The sequence below is a fragment of the Lithobates pipiens genome, unplaced genomic scaffold, assembly GCF_037356315.1.
Source record: "Lithobates pipiens isolate NorthernLeopardFrog02 unplaced genomic scaffold, aLitPip1_a1.2 Scaffold_22, whole genome shotgun sequence".
NCBI classification, from domain to species: Eukaryota; Metazoa; Chordata; class Amphibia; order Anura; family Ranidae; genus Lithobates; species Lithobates pipiens.
This window is the reverse complement of record NW_027507784.1, coordinates 43,047,376-43,053,426: the sequence shown is the minus strand read 5'-3', so window position 1 is coordinate 43,053,426 and position 6,051 is coordinate 43,047,376.

Genomic DNA, 6,051 nt, shown 5'->3' with positions numbered 1-6,051 from the left:
CAGGCAAAGGTCCCACGTGAGCTTCTGCTGCTTGCACCGACGGACACCCTTTGTTCAAAATATATTTTCTTCAAGTCTGCTGTGAAGTTGAAATGTCTCTCTTCTAGCGCTCTTAAGCTGCATAAACCCAATTGGACTTTCCAACGGGAAATGTGTGATGGCAGGCTGTTGGCGGTAAATCCGACCGTGTGTATGCTCCATTGGACAAGTGGTGTTGGACATTCCGCTAACAAATGTTGGCTAGCAGGTTTTCAAATTTTCCATGGAAACATGTCTGATTTTCTGTGCATGTGTAGACCAGTCCATCGGACAAAGGTCCAAAGTACAAACACACATGCTCAGAAGCGGTAGGTCTTGTAAACTAGCGTTCGTAATGGAGAATTAACATTTTGTGATGTGGCAAATTATGAAATCTTGAAATGCTGCGCACATTCTTTTGTTCTTTATTGGGATAATAATGAAGCTGCTTTGCTGGTGATACCAATGGATTTTCAAAGGTTTTTTTTTTTTGCAAGTTACCCCAACACCATTATCCTGTAGTTTAAGATCAACGATACAACTATGTTGGTGTCCCTGGTCAATTTTACATTTTACATTTTACATTTTGTATTTTTTAAAATGTAATTGCCTGCTCCCCGAATTGTCATTTTGAAGTAAAACACATAGCCAAGTAGTATTCTCCACAATTTGTTTTTTTATTGTGCGTTAGCGCGTCTAATTTTCCTTTCTATCTGACAATACAACTTAAACAAAGTGCATTCTATGCATCCAAAAATATATCAAAAAATTATTTAACCAAAAAATGTCAAAGCAATAACTCCAAGGCCAATAATAAATAACACACTATCGCCTCCGATGCTGCAGCATGTCTGGTGGACGAACGACCGTTCAAAAACTAGCTGAAAAGCACAAATCGACGCTGTCCAAACTTCCACTAACACGAAAGTAGCAGAAGGAGCCCAAAGGGTGGCGCTAAGGAGCTGAACTACCATGTAGTACGTCACTGCATTTGTAATTGGTGGGCAGCAATTGTGTGACCGTGTGTATGCAAGACAAGTTTGGGCTAATGCCCTTTGGACAAAATTCCATGCTTTTGTTGGCCAACAATCCGATCATCTGTACAAGGTTTTAGAGTCCTCTCACTGGCCTTCACATTACAGCAGGGATGAGGTGAGCAAAAGGATACTAAGCTGCTGGCGATCCAGGCCATGGACATTCCGGGAGGTGTCAGGATGTTAGCACAGCCATCCATAGACTGAATCTTGGTTGGTTCAGCAGGGAACAGATCATTGATCAACTTCAGTACAGCTAGTTTGTTGGGTTTTTTATTTTTTTTTGGCCTGATCACTGCCCGATGTTGTATTTTGCTGTGAGGAATGCTCCCCATGAGCAGATCATGTTAGTGCTTCAGGATTGCCTGCGTGTGGCATTCAGACTTTCTGCCATCTGAGGTCTGTTGCAAAGTCCAGTATACAGAATATTTCTTTAGGAGCCCATTGACACCGGCCTGAGTGTGTTATGCTCTGTATAATGCATGGTGTAGGGGCAGTGTAATGTTAACTCATGGCATGCTTTTTTTTTTTTTTTATATATAAAAAAAAAAAGGTGCAGTTTACTTTGTATATAAACTAACAAAATGCAATTCCAAATTGTAAGACGGTACAAAATAAGTACAGATTAGTGTCAGAGTCCATGACTACAATACAAATGAAGTAATAAACAACATTTGTATAATCATTAATTGAGAAGAGCCAGGTATCTTAACAATTCATTCTATATTTGGGATGCAGAATATTCAAGTCAGGTGTTCCACATCCCATGTGATGAATTTGGCTAGTATAAAACGCAGGTAAGTGGGGGGGGGGGGGAATAGAAATTGAAGGGGGGACAATAAGACTAGGAGAGTGGAAGGGAAGGCCAGGCCTGGTAGTCACAGGCAATCCTGTGCCTCAACTCAATCACCCCAACTTTTGTTAACTTTTTTTTTTTGGACAGTTCTTACCCATATATGTCAGTTTTTATAAAGGGGTAGTGCCTGGTTCACCAACTCTCTCTGCACTGCCTAACAGCGGGGGCCACAGATGTCTTCCATTTTAAGTAGCATAAGTTTCTGTGCATAAAATGTTGCATAGAAGAGAGCATCGTTTATGAAAGGAAACTTCTCTTTGGGAACCAACTCCTAATAGTAAGAAGGCTGGATCCAGAGAGTCCTGTTGTTGCACAAGAGCACCCAACTCCTCCAATACACCCTTGCCAATGGGGCTGGAGGAGAGGACAATACCATATTTATAAATGTGCCCAAGTTTTTAAAATTAATATCCAATTCAACTCTTTGCACAATTGCATGTTTCGGCGTGACATGTGTTGTGCAAAAATTCATTGATGCTGCAAGTTTATGCAATACACACTTCGTATGGTGTGAACAAGACAGAGAGATTGTTTCCTTGTCTTTGTGTTGAGCAATGCACCTTGTCAAATATGATCTATGACTAAACCTGCTCCCACCCCCAATCTAAGCCTTATACTAACTACCCTGTAAAAGAAAGCTGTGTACTTACCTATTCTGAGGGTGCTCTGGTCACATGACTGGCTCCCACTGCTGGCTTCAGTGTAGACCAGAGACTATGGCCATTGGATTCCCCCTTGTAAGTCTAGGGGTGATATCACCACCCAGGCTCTGCAGCTGTTGGCGATCTCTCCTCTTCACTGAAGCCGGCCACTGGGGTGCTCATGGATCCAGACCAAAGCGCCTTCAAACTGGGCCAGTATCGAAATCTTTGCTTTTTACTAGGTAGTTAGTATAGGACTTAGAATGGGGTGGGAGAAGGGTTATGCTTAGAAGATCAGTCAACTACCATCTATGTTAAGCTTCATCTATACTTCGGCATAGAGCAGTCATCAGATGCCTGTGGCTGGATTTAAAGGACTTGGAAAAAAAAAAATAATATTACATATATAAATAAATAATATACACAAACTCGCACTGATGGTGTAACAACAAAAAAGGTTAAATCAATAAAGTGAAAAAGTTGCAGCTGCTATACACAAAGTGCTAATCACTTAGAAACCATAAAACCTATAAATACAGCGCTCGCAAACATACTGAATAAAAGTGAAAAAAATATATGATGAACCAACACAAATATATTATATATGTTTCCGGGAATACTGACGTCAGTTCCGGTGGTTTGGAACACACGCTACCAACGACGGTTTCATACGATGTGTTCCATGCTTAACCACTTTTTCAGATTTGGTGTTTTACATGTTTAAAACATTTTTTTTTTTTTGCTAGAAAATTACGTAGAACCCCCAAACATTTTATATTGTTTTTTTTTCGAACACCCTAGAGAATAAAATGGCGGTCATTGAAATACTTTTTTTCACACCGTATTTGCGCAGCGGTCTTATGGTACACCGAGTAAATTGATACCCAACATGTCACGCTTCAAAATTGCGCCCGCTTGTGGAATAGCGTCAAACTTTTTAGCCTCAAAAATCTCCATAAGCGACATTTAAAACATTCTACAGGTTGCATTTTTTTGTGTTACAGAGGAGGTCTAGGGCTAGAATTATTTCTCTCGCTCTACCGATCGCGGCGATATCTCACATGTGTGGTTTGACCACCGTTTTCATATGTGGACGCTACTCACGTATGCGCTCGCTTCTGTGCGCAAGCTCGTCGTGACGGGGTGTTTTTTTTTTTTTTATTATTATTTATTTTAATTTATTTTATTTATTTTTACACTGTTTAAAAAAAAAAAAAATGGATCACTTTTATTCCTATTACAAGGAATGTAAACATCCCTTGTAATAGAAAATAGCATGACAGGTCCTCTTAAATATGAGATCTGGGGGGTCAAAAAGTCCTCAGATCTCATATTTGGACTAAAATGCAACACAAAAGAAAAAGAAAAAAATGACATTTAAAAAAATATATACTTTTAAGAGGTATGGGTGGAAGTGACGTTTTGACGTCGCTTCCGCCCTCCTATGGTATAGAGACAAGTGGGGGCCATCTTAGCGTCACTCGTCTCCATACCCAGATAGTGAAAGGACCCGATCGCCTCCGTCGCTACTTACGGCTCCGGTAAGCGGCGGGAGGGGGGGTGGCATCTCTCCCACCGCCGATAGCGGCGAATCCGCCGCGGAGACCACCGTTATCGTACAGACGACCGGCGCTTGAAGAGATGGATATCTTGGTTGTGGCAGCAGATGCTGCCGTTACCGAGATATCCCTCTTCAAAAATAGGACGTACATCGGCGTGCGCTGGTCGGTAAGTGGTTAATGTTTGTTATAATCCCTCTTATTGTAAGTACCCATCTTTTGTTTAAATTAATAAACTTTTGATGGAAGTTCCATTTTTTTTTTTTTTTTTTTTTTTTTTTTTTACTTCTGAATACATGTCTATCTGGCTCATACTCTTCATAGAGGAACTCTGGATCTGCTGACCTGGCTTTCCACACACCATCCTAAAGACATCCATACCAATCCTAAACTGACCCTCCAGACTGAAAATCTGGGGGGTCATGTGGATCTGGTGAGTGGGGACCCATAAGGGGATGTTGTGCACCTGAAGTTTTTCAAGCATCTTTCTTTTCTTCACTTTGGATTGGAGCACCTTGAGTTACTTGTTTTTGGACTTTTGTGTTGGTTTATCATATATTTTTTTCCACTTTTATTCAGTATGTTTGCAAGCGCTGTATTTATATGTTTTATGGATTTAAAGAACTGTTGAGGTGGCACCGCTTGTATGAAGAAATGACAGGCTGCCAGTAATCTTGGCTCGCCTCGTGTATCTGCATGTCCAGTGGACTAATGCAGCTAGACACAGATAACGACTGGGCTAGTTTGTCTGCATGAAGGGATGGTTATCTGTCCCTGGTGGCAGCAGGTAGCTGCTGGCTGTGTGTATACTGTACATGTAGATGGCAATGGTGCCGGTCATTGCTTTGTGCAGCTACTGCAGTTAGCTACCCGTGTTTGCTGCTGGTTCCATTTGTAAGTGTATGAGTCGAGAGAACACATATGTGAAAGATACTGAAGCTGCACACCTCCCAAAAAAAGGGGCAAAATGGGATAATTCCCCCAAGGGGTTTTTTAAGCAGCAATGTGAATGGATCAAAAAACAGTAACTAATTATAAAAGGTCTTTATTTTAACAAAGTGAAATTCAATGTCATGTTCCAATTCTAACATGAGCTTTGGTTAGCTGATACAATACTTAGGCTGGTTCACACTATGTTTGCATGTGGCTTACAGCATGAGTCCTATGCATCCCCATTCACCATTTCAGCCTAAATTGTTGTCTGAATTTGGACCTGAAGCAGACTAAAAGACGCACAGGGTCCCTGTGCAAATTGACACCAGAGCCACAGCGGAGATTTGTGAACCGGCTCAATAGAGAGCTGGTCAAAATCTCCTGCTCTTGCTAATCGGATGTGGGGGAAACAACATCCAATTCATAATACTGTGAACACAGCCTTAGTCCACAAAATAGTGATGCTCACATAATAGAGCAAAACATTACATTACAGAATGGCAGTCACAGGTCGAGACGCGTTGGAGTATCAATCATGGTCTTCCTCAGGGGGCTTAGTAACTGAATAAATATATTGCAAGACTCAGAATTCAATACATTTCACGGTGCACAAACATCTATGTACATGACAGTTATATTTACCACTAGAAGATGGAATTTGGAAATAAGATCCTACAACCAGAACTTGAAAAGCAATTGAATAACCCAGAAGACTCCATGCTCTGTCCTTGACTCTCACGAAAGAGAACCAGCCCAAAAGGGCTTGCAAGAAGCCACACTTTTGACACCTTCACAGTGAAGGACAGGTATCACCTGCAGCATGTTTCCCAAATAGTAACAATACATTAATGAGATATGATCAAAGTTTAAGTAACTTTGACAGAATAACAGAGTACCAGACTAGTTCTAACGTGTTATATATTTATATATATTATATAAAAAAAAAATCTCTATGTGTGAAAAATATTGAATGTGTACACTGTGTGGGGAAGTGATTTATACTTAATGAG